A 20,093-nucleotide genomic window follows, 5' to 3' on the forward strand; every position below is an offset into this window, starting at 1 on the left:
GAGAATATATACATTTGCATAAACTTAAGAAAGCTCTTGGGTGTTTCAGGGCCTACAGGGATGGATAAAATATTTCCCAAATATTTACAAGGCTGACTTCTCTGAGAATGAGGCTCATTTTTCCCTAACTGTGTAAATGCATGTGCTATTAGGGTTCTGGTAGACATATGCACAGCAAATCCTCAGAGGTTAACAGAAAAATCGGTAGATTATGCTCGTGCTGATAATGCTGTTTCCAAACTCAGATGAAGACAGAGCCTACTGTCTTCATTAGCTAACATTACTGCATCAAAATGAGGTTTACGGTGTTTGGCAATATGATAAATTATGATTGCATTTACTGTTATCACCCCCTCCAAGTCTTTTTTTGTTTTGTTTTTTACATTTAAAAATTCCTTTCAATGTTTTACAGATTTCTAGGAGTCCGAGAAAGAGACAACCTCATAGATGACACATAGAGTGTTTTACTAAATCAATGAACTCTTGGTGGGTACTAGTAGGGAAATGTACTCTATCTTCTCAAAAGGTCAATCAAGAGTTTACCCATGAGGGACTCCCTTGTATCCACTTTGTTAAACCCTTAGATGAAGAGAGAATAGGGATAGCATGCATGTACTGCCATTGGAAGTTGTCTTGTGATGTGGCATCACAGAAACTTCCAGCTCTCTATGAGCACAGCCCCACTGTGTGCAGATACATATGTGTGCACACGGGTGCATCTGTGAAGGCTAGAGATGTGTGTAGGTGGACTGGGTGCTCCCCGCTTGCAGTGAAAATTAACCAAACACAAGGCTTTTTGGTTCTCAAATTCTACGCCATCTGAATTTAGAATTAAAAAGCGACTTCAGAAATGACCTTGTTGCATGTCAGAATCTGCTGGGGAGCATTACAAAAAACAAACAAAAAATAATACCTGAGCGGTAAACCAGACTGGAAGTAAGGTCCAGAAATTCTATTTTCTATTTTCTAAGCTACCCAGGTAATGCTGTTGTACATTAAGATAAAAGAATCACTGCTCTGGTCCAATCCCTTTTTCTTACATATTGAGGTCGACTAGTTAACTAGGGCCAGATTGGAGGTAGAATCTTTAGGTGTGTCCTTTTTAAATACAACTAACCCAGAAAGGGAAGAGGATAAAGTTAGTTGTTGGTGTCACCTGCCTTTCCACTCTTCCACATTTACTTCTTTGGTTGAATTCTCACTCCCACCCTAATCATCCAGTGCTGAGCCCTCCAGGTTCCTACTCTTCCCATTGCCCTTTAGTGTTTAAGAAAGACCCATTCACCATCACTGTGACTGCCATGTGTTGACTAACGAATGACAGCTCCAAGTATTTCCCTTCCCTGGATATTTAAACATATGTCAAAGCTTATAAAGTCACTTCACTGTTCTGGGATTTCAGTCTTATCACTTGTAAATAGAGTTGGCCTTTCCAAACCACGGTTCTCACAGTGGAAGTGTAGGTATTAGCAAATGGGTAGAGAAGGAATTCTAACCCAAGGAAGGTAACTTTCATACCCTTGAAATCATACAGAGTGACCCATGCTGCTGTACCTTGCTGTGGACTTGCCCAAAGATGTGTTTAGTGCACAGCATTGATTTAGGGCCTGTTCTGTGTCATTAAGGAAGCCATGTCAAGGCCCTGTCCTCAGGGGTTTGTGCCAGCCTTCAGGCTATTCCACGATTATAAGCTCTTCCGTGCTTCCTAGGAATCCGAGTGAGCTGTGAGCCACCTCCATTAAAAAAGATAGGCTAAAAAAATTTATTTTTCCCTGAAGGAGAAAACAAGAAAAATGGTAATGATTGTGCAAGAGGGAGAAAAAAAATTGTAGAATGTTACAGGATGATATGGTTTGGCTGTGTCCCCATCCAAATCTCATTTTGAATTGTAGCTCCCATAATTCCCACATGTGGTGGGAAGGATCCAGTGGGAGATAATTGAATCGTGGGAGCGGGTCTTTCTCATGCTATTCTCCTGATAGTGAATAAGTCTCATGAGATCTGATCGTTTTATAATGGGGAGTTTCCCCGCACTAGTTCTCTTCTCTTGTCTGCTACCATGTGAGATGTGCCTTTCCTTTCACCTTCTGCCATGATTGTGAGGCCTCCCCAGTCACGTGGAACTGTGAGTCATTAAGCCTCTTTCTTTTGTAAATTGCCCAGTCTCAAGTATGTCTTTATCAGCAGCATGAAAATGAACTAATTCACAGGGTTATCGATGAATAGTTACTGGCAGAGACTTTAAATTGAAAAAAAATTGTAACAACACTTTCAATAAGGATATATTATTTTCATAATAAGAAATCACGAATTCATATTTTGAGAGTAGGTTCTGCACTGGAGGTTTGTGGACTCAAGGACCAAAAATCTAAGCTGTCTGATCAGCCAGACCCAGCTCACCTATAGATGTTCACATTTTACTGGCAGGGGTCCATTCTTGAGCTTGAGCTCGACTGCTGAAAGTACAACTGCTCTCATAGACGGAGCATGCCAAGCCTAACTGAGTGTTCATGCATGAGTGTGGCAGAGGTTGTAAAATTATTCCTTGGGAGCAAGTGCAGTAGATGGGAGGTGATGGGTCAAGGGAAACTGGGTGCAGAGGTCAAGGCAAGGCCAGGGTCAAGCAGCACTGGGGGCTGTCAGGGTTGCTGGGCTGTATTGCTCATTGCTGGCTTGCTGATGTTTTCTTACCGCCTTGAGTTCTGACAGTTGTTTGTAGCCTTTGGAAACTCACCTGCTCATGGCATGGGGAACTTGAGTGCAAGGTTTGCTCAGATCAGTTCACCAGCTCCAATAAGATGAAGGGAGCTGTTGCCCTCCAGATAGAATGAGTTAGGAAATGACAAGGATACCGTCCTTCCACAGAGCATGTGATATAAATGGCTCTATGTGCAGGAATTGCTGAGAAGCCGCAGCACAGGGTAGGGGGTGAGAGAATATGCATTGAAGGTTATCTTAGTGCCTAAGAAGTTCATTCAATAAATATTTAGGGAAACTGCACTTGAGATCTATGCCTGACCCAAATGGACACAATGCCTTCCTCAAGGAGTTTACATTGTAGCATAGGAGGCAGGGGATAAACCACAAACCTAACAAATAAAGCAGCCATATGGAAGGTAAAAGGTGCTCAGTGCTGGAGATAACGCAAGGGAGGTCAGGAGGATGGGAACAAAGAGGATTCAGGCTCTGGGGCAGAAGTCATTCCCTGGGTTTCCTTTCCAAGTCTGGAGAAGGACAGGATGCAGCCAGAGAAGGACTGTGGATCACTGGGAGGAGGGCACATTCCCAAAGGGGAGTTAGTAGCAAATGGAGGGACAGAGATGGCCAGATCAGGCGTTTCTTGTGGGCTGGGGAGCAGAAGAAAGAGGCTCACCCCTTGCTGTAGCTGGATGACCTAATAAGGCTTCTTCCATCTTGCCTGCTTTGAGTCCGGCCTCCGAGGACTCCCTGTTCTCTCTGGCAGGCGCTGCAGAGCCCACAGTGTTTAGGATTTCTGAGCGCCACTGAGTGTTCCAGCCAAAGACCCCATGTGACTTTCCTCCAAGCATGGGTGAGGGGTGCAGGAAGGAAGGGAAGGAGAGGGGTGAAGGGGGAAGGGGAGAGGGAGGGGGGAGATACAGAGATGGGGAGGAGTGCAGGAGGGAGGAGGGGAGGGGTGCTGGAGGGAGAAGAAGGGTGCAAAGAGGAAGGGGGAGAGGTAAGGGTGCCAGAGGAAGGGGGAGGGGGTAGGGGTGAGGGAGGGAGGGAGAGGCATGCAGGAGGGAGGAGAAGATGGCAAAAGGGAAGAGAAGGGGTGCAGGGAGAGAAGGGGAGGGGTGTGGGAGGGAGGGAGAAGGAGGGTGTAGGGAGGGAGGAGGAGCTTCCCATTTCAGGCCTTGGCACCAGGCTATCAGCTGAGACAAGGTGGACAGGAGAGGGGTATCAGAACAAATGCTAGGGCCCAGCTGTATCTGGCCAGCTTTCCTAAAGTAGTTAAAACTAAGGAGAAAGGTAACTGAGAAGGTGAAGAAAATAAGAGACTACTGAAATAGGTGTGCTCTGTGGGACACCATGCCTTCCTCAAGGAGTTTACATTTTAGCATATGAGGCAGAAGATAAACCACAAACTCTGTGGGGATTGGAGGCATTTCTGTCATGTTTTTGTATCAGTCACAGCACTTACTCTTCCAAGAGCTCATTTGCCCATGCAGCAGGGCTAGGGGCCCTGGGTGGCACCTCTTGCCTGGTCAGAGAGGGACTCCTCCACCTGGACAGAGGGCAACTGGTTTGTTTCCAATTTCTTTTAGGCTCTTAGCATGCTGAAGCTGGGAGGGAGCTTCGAGATGATGAGGGCACCAGGGCCTCGTGAGGGGCTGCCCTGGTGAACACAGGCCCCAGTACCGAATAAGTCCTTCCCGGTTCGAACTCGATTTTCACGGTGTCATTTTTGCGAGGTGCGTCTCTGATACGCTTCCAGTAAGTAAACGGCTGAAACAGAAAGTTTTGAGTTTGTTTTTTGTGGAGGAAAGGAAAGAGAGCATTGAAGAACACATTCAGCTACTTGGGAGGCTGAGGCAGGAGAATGGCGTGAACCCGGGAGGCGGAGCTTGCAGTGAGCCGAGATCGCGCCAGCCACTGCACTCCAGCCTGGGTGACAGAGTGAGACTCCGTCTCAAAACACACACACACACACACACACACACACACACACACACACACACACACTTAGAAGAAAAAATGTTCGCTGAGAGGTGGGAAGTCAGGCCAACCAGGGAGAGCTTTGTCGCCTGTGAGAGGTTCTTACATCTAAACTAGGATGGGTTTGGGGGTGAGGCAGTCCACCCTGGAGTTGAGATTTTACACACAAGCTGTCTTTCTTACAATCTATACATTTCACAAGTAAGCCAGGTGCGGTCATTTGCATGTACCCACTTGCACAAGACCTGCCGGGAGCCTTCCGGCCAGGGTGAGCTGCATTCTTTCCAGGCACTTGTCCCAGGCAGGTGTGTTTCCCGGTGCCGCGGGTTAGAAACAAAGCAGGTTTGGACTGGTGAGGGGCTACACAGAGAGCACCATCTCCTGAGTCGGGGAGGTGGTGCTGGCCCCATCTTGGTCATGAATTCACTGTGTGATCCTGGCTGAGTTTCTTGGCCTCTGGGGCCCTTTGTTTACCACCATTGTAATGAAGGGGTTGGATTAGACCAGTTTTCTGGAAATGTGCTCATTGAGGCCCCGGATATCCCAGAGAAGCCGTGGCCCAGGGCAAGAGGAAGGCTAAGGAGAGCTCAGATGGAAAGTCCCCAGATGCCACCTGACTTCATCCACAGAACTGCCAGCTCTATAAGATGATGTAATACATATGATGTGATACTATAATACAATGATGGACTTCAGGGTAAGGGAAAGAAGAGTGCCACTGCCTGCTAAGTTTGGAAACCCCTGCATCAGGTCCCATCCATGATCCTATTATTCATTAAATGGTTCCAAGCAGTGCCAGAGGAGACTGGCAGTGTTCACTTTGCTTATTTGGAAGCCTGAACAAATGCCAAGAATTCACAGTCAGAAAAACACCCTTTGGCTCCACATTTATCTAGAGAGCAAAACAAACACACTTGACAGATCCTGCAGGTCTAACAAAACCCCGGTGTGGCAGAAACCCTCCCCGCTGCTCCATGGTATTTATTATTTCCAGCAGATTCTACACTTGCTGTCACCAGGACATACCTAAGCAGAGCAGGTCAGGGCTGACCCCTGGGGCTGTGGGCAGAAGCCATGGAAAGCCTCTGAGGGCCACTGGCTTTATCATGAGTAGATGCAATATGTGCGTGACTGTTTACGTGGAAATGAAACATCTGTGACACATGGCGACATGGAAAATCCCACCATCATACAGTCAATGAGAACCCCAAATTCCATGTCATGAAAGCAGGGGTTGCATTATTGAAGATTAAATGAGATGACCCAGGGGTGAGCCTGTGTGGCTGGTTGAGGAAGGTGCTGGGGTCAAAGTCCTTCTCGGGCCAACGGCTTTCTAGGACAATAAATGTGTCATTTTCCTCCCCTGGCCTTCTCCCGTGTGGAACAAGAACAGAGCTAAAGATGTGGTTCCTTGACCAATTATACTATATTTAAAATGACATTTTTAAGGGACTTTACTATTAGGCCTTAGTAAGGAATAATCTGAATTTCAGACTGCAAGGCTAATGTGTGAGATCGAGTCACTTGGCCAATTCAGCATTTACATCTCAGGATGGCTTTCTGGTTCTTGATTTTCCTCATCAAATACAATTTTTTTTTTAAAATACAGGGTCTCACTCTGTCACCCAGGCTGGAGTACAGTGACACGATCATGGCTCACCACATCCATGACCTCCCGGGCTCAGGAGATCTCCCACCTCAGACTCCCAAGTAGCTGGGATTACAGGCAACCGCCACCATGCTTGGTTAATTTTTATGTGTGTATTTTTTGTAGAGACGGGGTTTCACCATGCTGCCCAGGCTGGTCTCAAACTCCTGGGCTCAAGCAACCCACCTGCCTCAGCCTCCCAAAGTGCTAGGGTTTCAAGTGTGAGCCACTACACCTGGCCAACAAATACTCAAAGTCAGCCACATGCCTGGCATTATTGTAGAAGCTTGCTTCCCATCAATGAGCAAAACACAAAATTCCTACCTTGGAGGAGCTTATATTCTGTGTCATCATTTACTTATCCCTCACTTGGGGGCCCAGCTCTCCCGAGGGGCTGTGTTACTTGGGTGTCTGTCAGGGGAAATGGTAGCATGGAGATTGTGGCTGGGTTGTGGCATCAGATACCTGGGCTCAGACAGAGCCTTTGGTTCTCTCCTTACACAGCTTCCATCGACTCTGTTCATCTCTGTTTCCTTGTTGTTAAAGGGGACAGCAATGGCACAATTCTCATCTGGCTGTGTCGATGGTTAAATAAGGTATTTAATCCTTGATGTGGCGCCTGGCACTTAGTAAGTGCCCATAAAGTGGGTGGCTCATGGCTATCACTCCTGGGCCTTGTTCTCACAGCGGCATTCCTGCTCCTGTGTTTGCCCTCTGTTTGGTTACCATGGGTGCTGTGTTTGTGCAGAGCTTCAGCAGGACTTGGTGCTGCGAAAATTCATCTTGCCTCTGCCTGGTGATCTGGTGAGCAGGTGCTGCTGTCTGTAAGAGGAAGGGGCCAGCTGCCCACGGGACAGCAGCAGCTGTCTGGCCTCCCCAGGCTGGTGGCCAGGGGGCTGCCTTCCCCATCAGGGGTGGCACCCACTCAGATTACTTTTGCTTTTGGGACTCAGCCGGACGTCTGTTTTGGGTGAGAGGATGCATGCTCTTCCTTCCCTCCAGGATGCCCCTGTTTCAGGCTCTCTGCAGCAGTCCTGCCTTGAATTGGCCGTGTGATCTGAGGCTGGTCACTTAACCTCTCTGGTTATCCATATCCTCATCCATAGAATGGAGATAATCATTCTCACCACTGAGGGATGCTGTGAGGATCGGGCAAGGCCACAAGGTAAGGACTGGATCAAAGTGAGGCACAGCATGAGCTTCCCTCGCTCCAGCCACACAGCAGGATGCTAGTCTGTGCAAATCTTTGCCAAACACATCTGATCTTGCCAATTGTCTTAGTCTGTTTAGGTTGCTGTAACAAAATCCACAAACCAGGTGGCTTATAAACAACAGAAATTTATTTCTCACAGTTCTGGAGGCTGGAAAGCTCACCGTTGAGGTGGCTGGCAGATTTGATGTCTTGTGAGGGTCCATTATCTGGTGCGTAGATGGTGGCTTCTTGCTATGTTCTCACCTGGTAGAAGGTGAGAACCCCAGGCAGCTCTCTGGGGTCTCTTTTATAAGGATACTCATCCCATTCACAAGAGCCCTGCCCTCATGACCTAATCACCTCCCAAATTCCCCACTTCCTAATACCATCACCTTGGGGATTAGGTTTCAATGTCTGAATTTCGGGGGAGACACAGACATTCAGGCCCTAGCACCGACTCTCACTACTTCTCTTAATATTACCTTATATGCTTCATTCCAGTGTGACCTTTTAGCACGTTCGGCCTCTTCTGTGATCCTGAAGTCACGTTTGACACTGACGGCATCCACATCCGTTGGATGGAAAGCTTCTCCAAGCAGGGGCCTCTCCCTTCCTCTTTACAGAGCCCAGCATGCAGGAAGTATGCAGCATGTGTCTGTTCCTAGGTGGACAAATGCATCCTTGAACGAGGAGCTGGCACCTCTCTCTTGAAGATCTGTTTATTTCATGTCATGTAAGGGCATTGTTTCTGAAACTATGGCTAAATTTAGACTTTCCTTCTGCTGGGAGTCATGGGATGGGTTAGAAATTTATTCCTAGCCAGGCACAGTGGCTCACGCCTGTAATCCCAGTGTTTTGGGAGGCTGAGAAGGGAGGGTGGCTTCAGCCCAAGAGTTCTAGACAAGTTTGGGCAACATAGCAAGATCCTGTCCCTACAAAAAATGAAAACAAAAATAGCTGGGTGTGGCAGGACGTGTCTGTAGTCTCAGCTACTCAGGAGGCTGAGGTGGGAGGATTGCTTGAGCCCAGGAGGTGGAGCCTGCACTAAGCTGAGATTGCACCACTGCACTCCAGCCTGGAGTAGACAGCAAGACCCTGTTTCAAATTGAAAAAAAAAAAAAAAGGGATGCTGTATTAGTCAGCTCTTACACTACAATAAAGAAATACCTGAGACCGGGTAATAAAAAAAGAGGTTTAACTGGCAAATGGTTCCGCAGGCTTTACAGGAAGCATGATGGCTTCTGCTTATAGGGAGGCCTCAGGAAACTTATAATCATGGTGGAATGTGAAGGGGAAGCACATGCACATCACATGGCTGGAGCAGGAGGGAGGGAGTGAGGGGGCAGGTCCCATACACGTTTAAACAACTGGATTTTGTGAAAACTCTATTATGAGAATAGCAAAGGGGGAAAATTCACCCCCATGATCCAGTCACCTCCCACCAGGCCCCACCACCAACACTGGGGATTATATTTCAACATAAGGTTTGGATGGGGGCACAAATCCAAACCATATCAAATGTACTCCTGGGCTCTTATAGGTACAACCAAGTAGCTAAGTCTGGGGCAGATTTTGGCTTGGAGTCTTGGAGAAGGTTCCGGTTGCCATGTTTCTTGCCTTGCCAAGCCAGCTACCCAGAGGGTCTAGTGCCCCAAACATCCCACAGCCTGGCCTGGGATGCCCCATGCTACGTGCTCCCCCACCTGGCTGTCCTGCCCTGTTCTTGCCTTCAGCAGCTCCCAGATGCTCTTCTTAGGGACTACTGATGACATTCACAGTAACTCAAAAGTGCTTCACCGTTTTGGAAATTGCAAAGTAGATGGGGTTCCACAGACAACACCAGGCAAGGGAACCTGGTTACTAAAGCCAACGGAGCATCAAGGTTGTCTTAGGATAAGTTATCCGGAGTTCCACTTGCACTTGATTATTTGAGTGGTAAAATGAAGATATTAATACATACTATAGGAAATGCCCTGTTGGAATGAACTGTCAGGTTAATTGCTTTAATCCTCTATGCCCCATTATCGGTGAGAATCTGGTTATAGTCAATCACAAAGTAAGAGTCAACAGACCAATCTGAGCAGGGAGAGTGAAGTGATAAATATACAGATGCTAGGTGCTGATGAAGGCTAATGATGAAGGCCATTCGTAATGCCACTAGGATTTTGTGAGACTGAGTCTGTGGCCCAGTGAGGAAATCCGTCTCACCATACTGGTTTTCCATTGGCTACCATATGGCATCATTTTAAAGTCAGTGGACCTCAATTTCTCTTCTATGGTGATAGAACTAAAGGATGTCATTACATAAGGGGTACACTCAGGCTGTGATGTTGTTAAATAAGGCCATGGCCCTCAATAAACCATGCCTGCCAGTATGCACATTCTTGGATGCATATTGAATCTGCGCTGGTTCTGTGATTTGTTTTAACCAATAAACTGTGATGGAAGTTACACTATACCAATTCTGGGCTTTAGCCTTAAGAAGGCCTTACAGCTTCTGCTTTTGCACTTTGATACCCTGAGCTTCTATGTAAGAAGTTCACCTACCCTGATGAAGGGATCACATAGAGAGACCCCTAGAGGGGCACTCAGGGAGGTCAGAAGGAAGGGAGAGGCCCTGAGACAAAATGGATAGAAAGACCAACCATCCCAGCACCCCAACTGAGCCCAGTTCCTAGCAGACTCTTCAGCTGAATGCACTGATACAAGTGACCTCTGGTAAGATCAGCAGAACAACCATTCAGCTAAGCCCAGCCACAATGGAAGAATTACAAGAAATAGTAACAGAATTGTTATTTTAAGTCACTGAGTTTTGGTGTAGTTTGTTATGACCAAAACAACCCAGTTCTCAGGACAAATATTTTAGCTTCACCTCTCATGTGGATATTTGAGTATATGACCATCTGTATAAGTCTGAGTTTTCCAGAGAAAGAGAAACAATACTATGTGTGTGTGTATATAAAAGATACTTATTTTAGAGAATGGGCTCGTATAATTGTGGAGGCTTGGTGAGTCCCAACATCTGATGTGGGAGGCCATCAGGCTGGGGGTTCAGGAAAACAATTACAGTTTGAGTCCAAGGGCAGTCTGGTGAAAAACCAGGAAGGGCTAGTGTTGCAGTTGAAGTCTGAAGGCAGGCAGTCTCATGGGGAATTCCCTCTTGCTTGAGGGAGTTCAGCATTTTTTTTTTTTTTTTTTTGAGACAGGGTCTCCTCTGTTGCCCAGGTTGGACGCAGTGGCACAATCGAACTCCTGGACTCAAGTGACCCTCCTGCCTCTGCCTCCCAAGTAACTGGGACTGTAGACTTGTGCTACTCGGCTAATTTAAATTTTTTTTTTTTTTTTGGTAGAGATGGAGGTCTTGCTTTGTTGCCCAGGCTGGTCTCCAAATCTGGAGGTCAGCCTTTTGTTCTAGACTTTAATTGATGATTGGAGGGGGCCCACCCACAGTGCGGACAATGTACTTTACTAAAAGTTTGCAGATTTAAACACAAATCTCATCCAAAAACACCCTCACAGAAGCATCCAGAACAATGTTTGGACTACATATCTGGGCACTGTGGCCCAGCCAAGTTGACATAAAATTAACCATCACACCATCCATTGGCAGAAAATAGGTTTTCTTTGATTTCACCCAGAGGTCAGTATGTGATTTTTGAAGAGAGAACCAGACTAGAGAATAAAGAGACTTGCATTTTAATCCAACTACTGCCACTAACATCATCATCAGCCAACCTAATTCCTCTGAGCCTCAGTTTTTCCCACTGGGTTAATTTTAATTTTGTTTAATTTTGTGGTGTTCTTTCACCTTATTACCTCTTACAGGCAACTTTGGCAAGATGTTTATTCTTATAGGCAAAATTCACAGAAACCAAAAGCATGTTCTTAAACACCCTGAGGCTCTGGGACTTCATTGTTCTGTGCCACAGATCAGAGGAAAGTAATTTTGAAAGGATCACAGGTTACTGGATTGTGTAATTTTTAAAAATTTCAACAGTAAATACTTATGAAATGTACTGTGTGACTATGTAATTTTCATGTAGACACCTTAAGTAAATATCCTTTGTGAACTCCCAAAATCTGAGACGCGTCTCAGTTAATTTAGAAAGTTTATTTGGCCAAAGTTGAGGACGCGCGCCCACTGACACAGTCTCAGGAGGTCCTGATGACATGGGGCCAAGGTGGTCAGAGCACAGCTTGCTTTTACACATTCTAGGGAGACATGAGACATCAATCAACATATGCAAGATGAGCACCGTTTCCATCTGGAAAGGCGGGACAACTGAAAGAAAAGGCAGGAAGACTCCAAGGGTTGGGAGGGGGGAGCTTCCAGGTCCTAGGTAGATAAGAGACAAATAGTTGCATTCTTTTGAGTTTCTAATTAGCCTTTCCAAAGGAGGCAATCAGATATAGATTTATCTCAGTGAGCAAAGGGGTGACTTTGAATAGAATGGGAGGCAGGTTTTCCCTAAGCAGTTCCCAGCTTGACTTTTCCCTTTAGTTTAGTGATTTGGGGGCCCAATATTTATTTTCCTTTTACACCTTTGAAGATAGTAAAAATACTCGTGAACACATAGAGGAAGAAATTCTCACCAAGGAGGAACATTGGCCGCTTTGGTTGAGGGGGCAGTAGTGAGACACGGTGGCCTCCTCTGCAAAAATTCCATCTCTCCCCTGCTGGGTAGAGCCACATTTAGTTTGGTGGTTGGACCCCATCTGTGCTCCAGGGTGGGACTTGACTGATCTAATGCCAGTCAGGATAATCCTAGCAATCAGTTCAGAGGAAGACATGTGGCTTGAATTGTTCCAATCAGACTGCAACTCAGAACGCTTTTCTGGTTCTTGGGGTAAAAAAAGATTTCTTCTGTGTGGTATGGTAAGTATAAGGATATGAGACTTAGGTTAACTGCAGCAATTTGCTACCAGAAAGGAAACCAACCTAAGGGATAAGGCAAAATATGGAAGAGAAGAGGACCAGAAAATTACAGAAAAATGGGGCCAGAGCCTTGATCAATGCAAACTGGAAGCCCATTGGACCTGTGAGCTTGACAAGCCCCTTTCATTTTCTCAAACATTAAAAAAAAAATAGTTAGGATCTTCCTCTGTCACCCAGGCTGGAGTGCAATGATGTCATCATAGCTCACTGCAGGCTTGAACTCCTGGGCTCAAACGATCCTCCTGCTTCAGCCTCCCTAGTAGCTGGGACTACAGGTGCAAACCACCATGCCTGGCTAACTTTTTTATTATTTGCAGAGACAGAGTCTTGCTGTGTTGCCCTGGCTGGTCTCGAACTCCTGACATCAAGTGATCCTCCTGCCTCAGTCTCCCATTTTAGGCCATTTTTGAGTTAGAATTTCTATTATTTCCAACCTTAAGCATCCTAATTGGTACCTGATACACCCCATCTACTTTTCAAGAAGAGTCAAAACTATCAACTGTTTAACCTTAGTCTCCTCATTGGTAAAGGACACTCGGAATAAAATCACTTTTCTCTCTGAATTGTTTGAGATATTATAATTCACCAATGAGCTTACATGGAAGCAGAGTTCCTGCTGCTATCAGGCTGAAGGTTACACCTTTGCAAAGTTTCCAGGACAGCAGAAAAACAAAAACAAAAGCAAAAAACCTTCAGATCACTGGCTCGCAACAAATTCACGGCAGGGCAGACAGAGCAAGACCATTCATAAAAAATCCATTGAGTAGAAATCCACTTTCTATAGTGTATGTGCGTTTGTTCTAGTTCCACTTCTTGGGCTGCAATGAATAAGTCGGATCCTTATTCTACCAAATAACTCTTGTTTTTTTTTTTTTTTTTTTTTTTTTTTTTGCATACCAGTCATTGACAACCCCATCGAGGGGCTCCTCATATGTCATGTATGTTTTTTGAAGATCAACTGCATTGAGATATAATTCATATACGATAACATGTACCCATTATAAGTGTACAGTTCAATGAATCTTGACAAACATCTCCACTCGTGTAACAACTACCACAATCAAAATGCAGAACACGGCCGGGCGCGGTGGCTCACACCTGTAATCCCAGCACTTTGGGAGGCAGAAACAGGCAGATCACTTGAGGTCAGGAGTTTGAGACCAGTCTGACACTGTCTCTACTAAACAAAAACAAAAACAAAAACATTTACCCGGGTATGGTGGTGAATGCCTGTAATCCCAGCTACTCTGGAGGCTGAGGCAAGAGAATCACTTGAACCCAGGAGGCGGAGGTTGCAGTGAGCTGAGATCGAGTCATTGCACTCCAGTCTGGGCAATAAGAGTGAAACTCCATCTCAAAAAAAAAAAAAAAAAAAGGCAGGTGTGGTGGCAGGCGCCTGTAATCCTGGCTACTTGGGAGCTTGGGAGGCTGAGGCAAGAGAAGTGTTTGAACCTGGGAGGTGGAGGTTGCAGTGAGCCGAGACGGTGCCATTACACTCTGGCCTGGGCAACAAGAGCAAAACTCTGTCTCAAAAAATAAATAAATAAATAAAGCAGAACGTTCACATGTCCTTCTGCAATCACCTCCCCCACCCATATTGGCCCCAGGCAATCACTTCTCTGTTCTCTGTCACTCCAGATTAGTTTTGCCTTTTCAAGAATTTCCTATAAATGGAATCATATGTCATATTTTAAGCTTCTATAAAACAAATGGAAAAGCCAGAGAAACCCCATGCATTGGAATGGGGTCTACCAATCCGGATCTGGATCTGCTTGGCCAGCTTTTCTTGGCACTGCTCAAATTGGAGACAGACTATCCTACAGGCACAGCTCTTGCTCCTCCCTGGCTTGCGGTCCCACCACACTCTAGCTCAGGCTTCTCTCTGTGGCACTCTGTACTCACGGCTATTTCTCCCTCGCTCTTGGAGCTGCCTTTCCCTTCTTGGCCCACATCTACCAACTGGAAAAGAAAACAAAAAAATGAAACCCCTGGAAAGGCATCTTTGCTGGAGAGTCTGCTAATCTTTGGGGAGAACCAGACAGGAAGCACGTCCCCTCGGTTCTCACTGACATCCCAGATAATGTAAACTCCCCACTTCCTGTACAGCTGGCTCAGGAATTGGCCTCTCTGACACAATGAAGGAAGCTTCAGTTTCTCATTATTTAACAGTTGGACACCCCTTTGCTCTCCTGGATCCTAGGGCTATCTTTCCCTCTTTTGTCCAGGGTTTTGTTTTCTTTCTTCATCTCGTTCACCTTCAGATTTAAGAGAGTGTGAGAGAGAATGATGGTCTAGTCTTCTAATCATTTCCTCTTCTCGCTAAACCTGTCTGGTTTTTCATCCATATACAGAAGATATTTTATGACTGAGTAGACAGAAATGGGCTTCTGGAGCCCAGCTATCATTTGACATATTGTTGTTATTCTTCCCAGTAAAAACACTTCCACAAAAGAGCAACTGGTGGTAACTGAATATGTCTGCAGAAAAAAAGAAAATAAATATGCAGTACATTTCAACATGAGAACATTTTCCCACCTCTGGCTTCCTGGTGTATATAGTGCAGGCAGGAGGGAAACGTCCCTTGCCTTATACAGTATAAAGGCTAGACCAGTGGTTCTCAAAATGTAATCCTTAGGCCGGTGGCATCAGTGTCACCTGGCATATTGTTATCTATTGCTGCATCGCATGTATCCTAAAACGCAGTGGTGTTAAACACCAGTGAACATTTATTATTTCTCACAGTTTCTGTGGGTCAGGAATTTAGCTTAACGGGTTGGAGTCCCATGAGATTATAGACAAGATGTTATCCAGAGCTGCGGTCTCATCTGAATGCTTTATGAAATCCATTTCCAAGGTGGCACACACAGGCGGCTGGCAAATTTGTGCCAGGTGTTGGTGAGATGCCTCATTTCCTCCCTAGGTTGCTCACGTGTCCTCCAGACACGAGGGTCGGCCTTTCCCAGAGGGTGTGATCCAAGAGAGAGGGTGTGGAAACTGCTGTGCTTTTTAAAGCCTTGTCTTGAAATCACATGGCCATCTCTTAACATCGAACATGGTTAGAAACAAGTCATTTAATGTAGATCACACTTAAAGGGAGGAAAAGAAGCCTCCACCTTTTAAAGGGAGGAATGTCAAAAAGTTTGTGGACGTATTTTAAAAATAACACACCTGGCCAAGAAATGCATTTTCTTGGGCCACACTCCATACCTACCGAATCAGACACTGTGGGGTTGGGTCCATCAATCTGTTTTCAAAAGTCCTCTGGGTGATTTTGGTGCTGGCTAAAGTCGGGGAACCACCAGGTTGGACAGAACAACACTGAGAAAACCTCAACTTACTTGTAGTGCAGCCTTACCAGCCAGGGCTACCTTCTAGAATCTAGAAGCTGAGTTTTCATGAATCCACTGAGAGATAATGGCCTTACTTCAAGTTAATCCATAGCAAAGGTGCAGTAGGCAGAATGATCCCCCACACCCCCACAATGTCCATGTGCTAATCCCAGAAACCTTTGACTATGTCACCCTACATGACAAAAGGGACTTTGCAGATGTGATTAAGTGTCTTGAGGTGGGATATTAACCTGGATTATCCAGTAGGGCTCCAGTTAATCAGAAAGGATTTTTATAAAAGAGAGACAGGAGGTCAGAGTCAGAGAAGGAGAGGTGATGATGGTGCAGAGTTGGATAGGAATTTGAAGATGCTACATTGCTGGTTTGGAAGATGGAGGAAGGGGCCATGAGCCAAGGAATACAGCCAAGCCCTAGTAGCTGGAAAAGTCAAGACCACAGATTCACCCCGAGAACCACCAGAAACAACGCAGCCTGGCTGACCTATTCTTGACTTCGGAGCTCCGGAACCGTCAGATAATATGTGTGTGTTGTTTTAGGCCACTGAGTCTATGGTAATTTGTTACAGCAGGAACAGGAAGTTTATACAAAAGCATTCTTGTCTGAGCTTTCCTTTTGGTGGAAGAGGGATAAGAGTAAGAGGAGGGGATGGTCTGCTTCCTTAGATGTTTCCACCAAAAGAATAGACATCCATTTAATTGCAGATTCTGTACTTGTATTTTTACTTGCAGAAGCGAAATGCTCTAGAATGGAGCCAGTAGCCATATGAGAAATCAAAACTATTGCAAATTAAAAATTCAGTTCCCAGTCTCATCAGCCACTTTTCAAGTGCTCCATAGCCAATAGGGTGAGTGGCTAATGCATTGGGCAGCCCAGATATAGGGCATTTCCACCCTTACAAAAAGTTCTATTAGATAGAGCTGCAGCCTTGAGCTCCTAGGCTCAAGGAATCCTCCCACCTCAGTCTCCTGAGTAGCTGGGACTACAGGTATGCACCACCACATCTAGCTGATTAATTCTTTTTTTTTTTTTTTTTTTTTTTTTTTTTTTTTTTTTGAGATGTGGTCTTGATTGGTTGCCCATTCTGGTCTTGAACTCCTAGCCTCAAGCAATCCTGCCTTAGCCTCCCAAAGTGTTGGATTACAGGTAAGAGCCACCATGCTTGGTTCCTTTCCTAATTTTAAATAAGCTTTTGCAAAATATTGTCCCACATCTTGGCCATGGTTATGAGTACAGGTGGGTACTACTGGACCCTTTTAGCTCTGGAACTTGTATTTACTTGCTGTACTCATTAGCTAGGTTTTAAAAACCGTACTTTAGGGTCTCCTAGGGATTAACCGTACTTTAGGGGCTGCAGGAACAAAAACATGGGGGGTGAGGGAAGCACATCTCCTGGAAGTCATTTGGACAAGATTCCTTCTCACTTAAGACCACAACTAGAAGCAAGAAGTCATTTGCACTTGAATATTGACCTAGACTTACCATCTGGAGTTTCTGTATTTGTGAAGATTTCTTCAAAAACTTGATCCAAATATTATTTCAGAGGAAGCAAGTTAATTTGAAACATAGTATATTAGGTTTAGGATTAACTCAGCTATTTTGTATTTATATTCCCAGAAACATTGTATTCTTTTCCATTGAAACATACAAACACACCCACATCCACACCCACCCACACAGATTTGTACTTTATGGAATACACTGTACCTGTCTATTGCAGAGAGTTTTATGGTGCTTCTAGCCAAAACCAATAAAATTTGGATAAAAACGGAGTCTTTGGTAGTTTCTTTCAGCCATATAATCCCAGCCCCTAAGGGCGTCTTAGCAGAATTAACAACCCCTTTGGTTCAGGAGAGGCTGATTGGCAAAGTGATAGGAACCCCACATCTGATCGAAGTTGCTAAACTTCTCATATTGAGCGTTAAAAATGTTACATGTGTTGAGATCACACTTCTTGCCTCTGACAGCAATCTCACTTTATCGGATACTATCATTATTATTTATGATATGAATAATACTATCATTATTTATTATTATCAGATGCTACCTCATTATTAATTATATATAAATTTCCCAACTAGAGCAAAATTCTCTGGGAACAGAGAGCGTGCCTTGTGCTTCTACCTGTCTTGGGCAGAATAAACTCTCAACAGATGCAGGCTGGAGTGATTGTCACTGCTGTTTTAAGAACAAGAGATGGTCTCTGTCTGTAGAGTTTGCCTGGGTCACGCAGCCTTTGCAGGCCTGTTTTCTCGTCCTGAAAACCCAGATATCTGTGGATAGATGAGCTCTGTATCTTTCTAACTCTGTTCTTTCTAGCTCTGAAGTTTTGCGATTATGTGATGGATGAAAATAATTAGAATCGAATAATTTTCTATTTAAGGTTAGAAAGGGAAATCTATCATGTATGATAGCAATAGAAAAACTAGACCATGTTTAACAGCCTTCATTATTTTTCTTTAAAACTCATAATGCCTCTGTAGCTATTTGTAAACAAGTCTCATTTTTAAAAATACCATTGAGCGAGGCAGGCCTAGAGGTGAATTTACCTTTGGTATCCCTCAAGAATGGGCCCCTTCCAAGGGCCTGGGATGGACTTTAGCAATGCGGTTATATGTTCATATATTTCATAATCTTAAAAAGTACGCTATTGTAGCTATAATCTGTTACTATTGCCATCTCCTTTCATTCATGTTTCCCATTCTCTTGGGTAGTGTTGGGGTGATTGTGGATCTTTATAAGATCCAGTTAATAAAAGATGAGTCAGGATGCATTTACTTTGGGTTTAGTAGCTTAAACTGATGTGGTTCACTCAAAGGACTCTAGAAAATTGAGAGTGTAGGATTTTCCCATTCCTGCCAAAACTCTGGCTGGGGAGTTATTGGATCAAAACAATTGTGAGGATTTGGGAAGTAGGAAAAAGGTCCTCAAATGGAAGGGTTTACCTTTGCATAATCAGTGCTGTTTTAGCAACCAGCAGTGCTCTGCAATCAGGCATGTGGAGACCAAGAGCTTTGGAATCAAGTTCAAATTTCAGTCGTGCAATGTATCAACTGTGTGCCTTTGGATAAATTATTTTCCTTTGACTCTGTTCCCTCACCCATTACTGAGGATAAGAACATCGACTCCCTCATAATGCCCATAGTTGTCAGGAACTTTAAATGCTATCACATGCATATGCACATAATAGGCACTATAAATTATAGCTCTTACAAATCATGACATGAGATGTTCTGGTGACGTATTTAATTTGAATATCAAAAATTCCAAGCAAGGGAAAAGATCTCCTTTAGAGATTTTTGAAGTTAGAAGAGGCTTCCAAGAGTTTAAAGGCTTAAATTGTGGCTCTGCAAAGTTGTGACTTGCCCAAAGTCATGCCTCTGGGGAGTGGCAGGGCTAGTCTTAGAATCCACCTGCCCTAACTTAGAGTATAGTTAGGACAGATGGGCCCCTTATAGTGAAAGCAAATCAAGAAGTAAGTATGCTGCAAAGGCCATGTACGAAGAACTACTGGCATCAGTTTTTAAAAATACAGTTATCTTTGACCAGTGGTTAGGAATCATACATACATTATTCCATTATAACCTTTATGACCACCCTATGAGAAAGTTGCTATCTAGTTGCTATTTTATAGATTAAAAAAACTAAAATACGGAGACCCAGGAAAGTTAAGAATTTGCTCCTATCCACACATTAATAAATAACAGAACTTGAATTCAACCATAGGTCTGTGTGACTCCGAAACCATGCTCTTTCTCCTTCTTCCACACTGCCCTGTATTCAAAGATGGTCTGTGTCCAGAAAGGGACTTGCTCCACCTCTGGCCAAGTTACAACTGTGAAGCCATCACTGCAGTGTGACTTTCTTCTCTCTGACTGCAAACTTAGTGATGCTTCTAAGGCTACCATTTTTGGGTCACCTAAATGCTATGAAAAGAACCTATCTTGGACATTTTTATGATTTATTTTCAGAGGTTTATAAATTGTCACAGTTTTCTCAGAAATATTTTTCATAAAGTCAAAGAATTAAGGGGAAAAACAAGAACTTGCTCAGGGCATCCCTTGAGCAGACACACACCTGAACCTAACCAAACTTCCGGAAATTTCTTCCACTTAAAACATACTTTCGCTCGGTGGCTTTCAACCTTGGCTGACATTAAAGCTACCTGGGAAGCTGTAAGATAGTACCATGCTCAGGCCATACCCAAGACCTAATAAAATCAGAATCTCCAGGGGTGGGGTTTTTAAAAGCTCACCAGAGGAGCCTGGTGTATAATCACTGAGGCTAGACAAA

At 44.6% G+C, this 20,093-nt stretch overlaps 1 long non-coding RNA gene across 1 annotated transcript; it reads left to right on the forward strand.

The window, feature by feature from the left end:
* The first annotated feature begins 7,105 nt into the window (after positions 1–7,105).
* LOC123575538 (uncharacterized) lies at positions 7,106–11,596 on the forward strand. Its single transcript, XR_006700816.3, has 2 exons — positions 7,106–7,490; positions 8,019–11,596. It is a non-coding gene; the product is annotated as an uncharacterized lncRNA (long non-coding RNA).
* The last annotated feature ends 8,497 nt before the right edge of the window (positions 11,597–20,093 follow it).

This window comes from Macaca fascicularis, chromosome 9 (genome assembly GCF_037993035.2).
Source record: "Macaca fascicularis isolate 582-1 chromosome 9, T2T-MFA8v1.1".
NCBI lineage: Eukaryota > Metazoa > Chordata > Mammalia > Primates > Cercopithecidae > Macaca > Macaca fascicularis.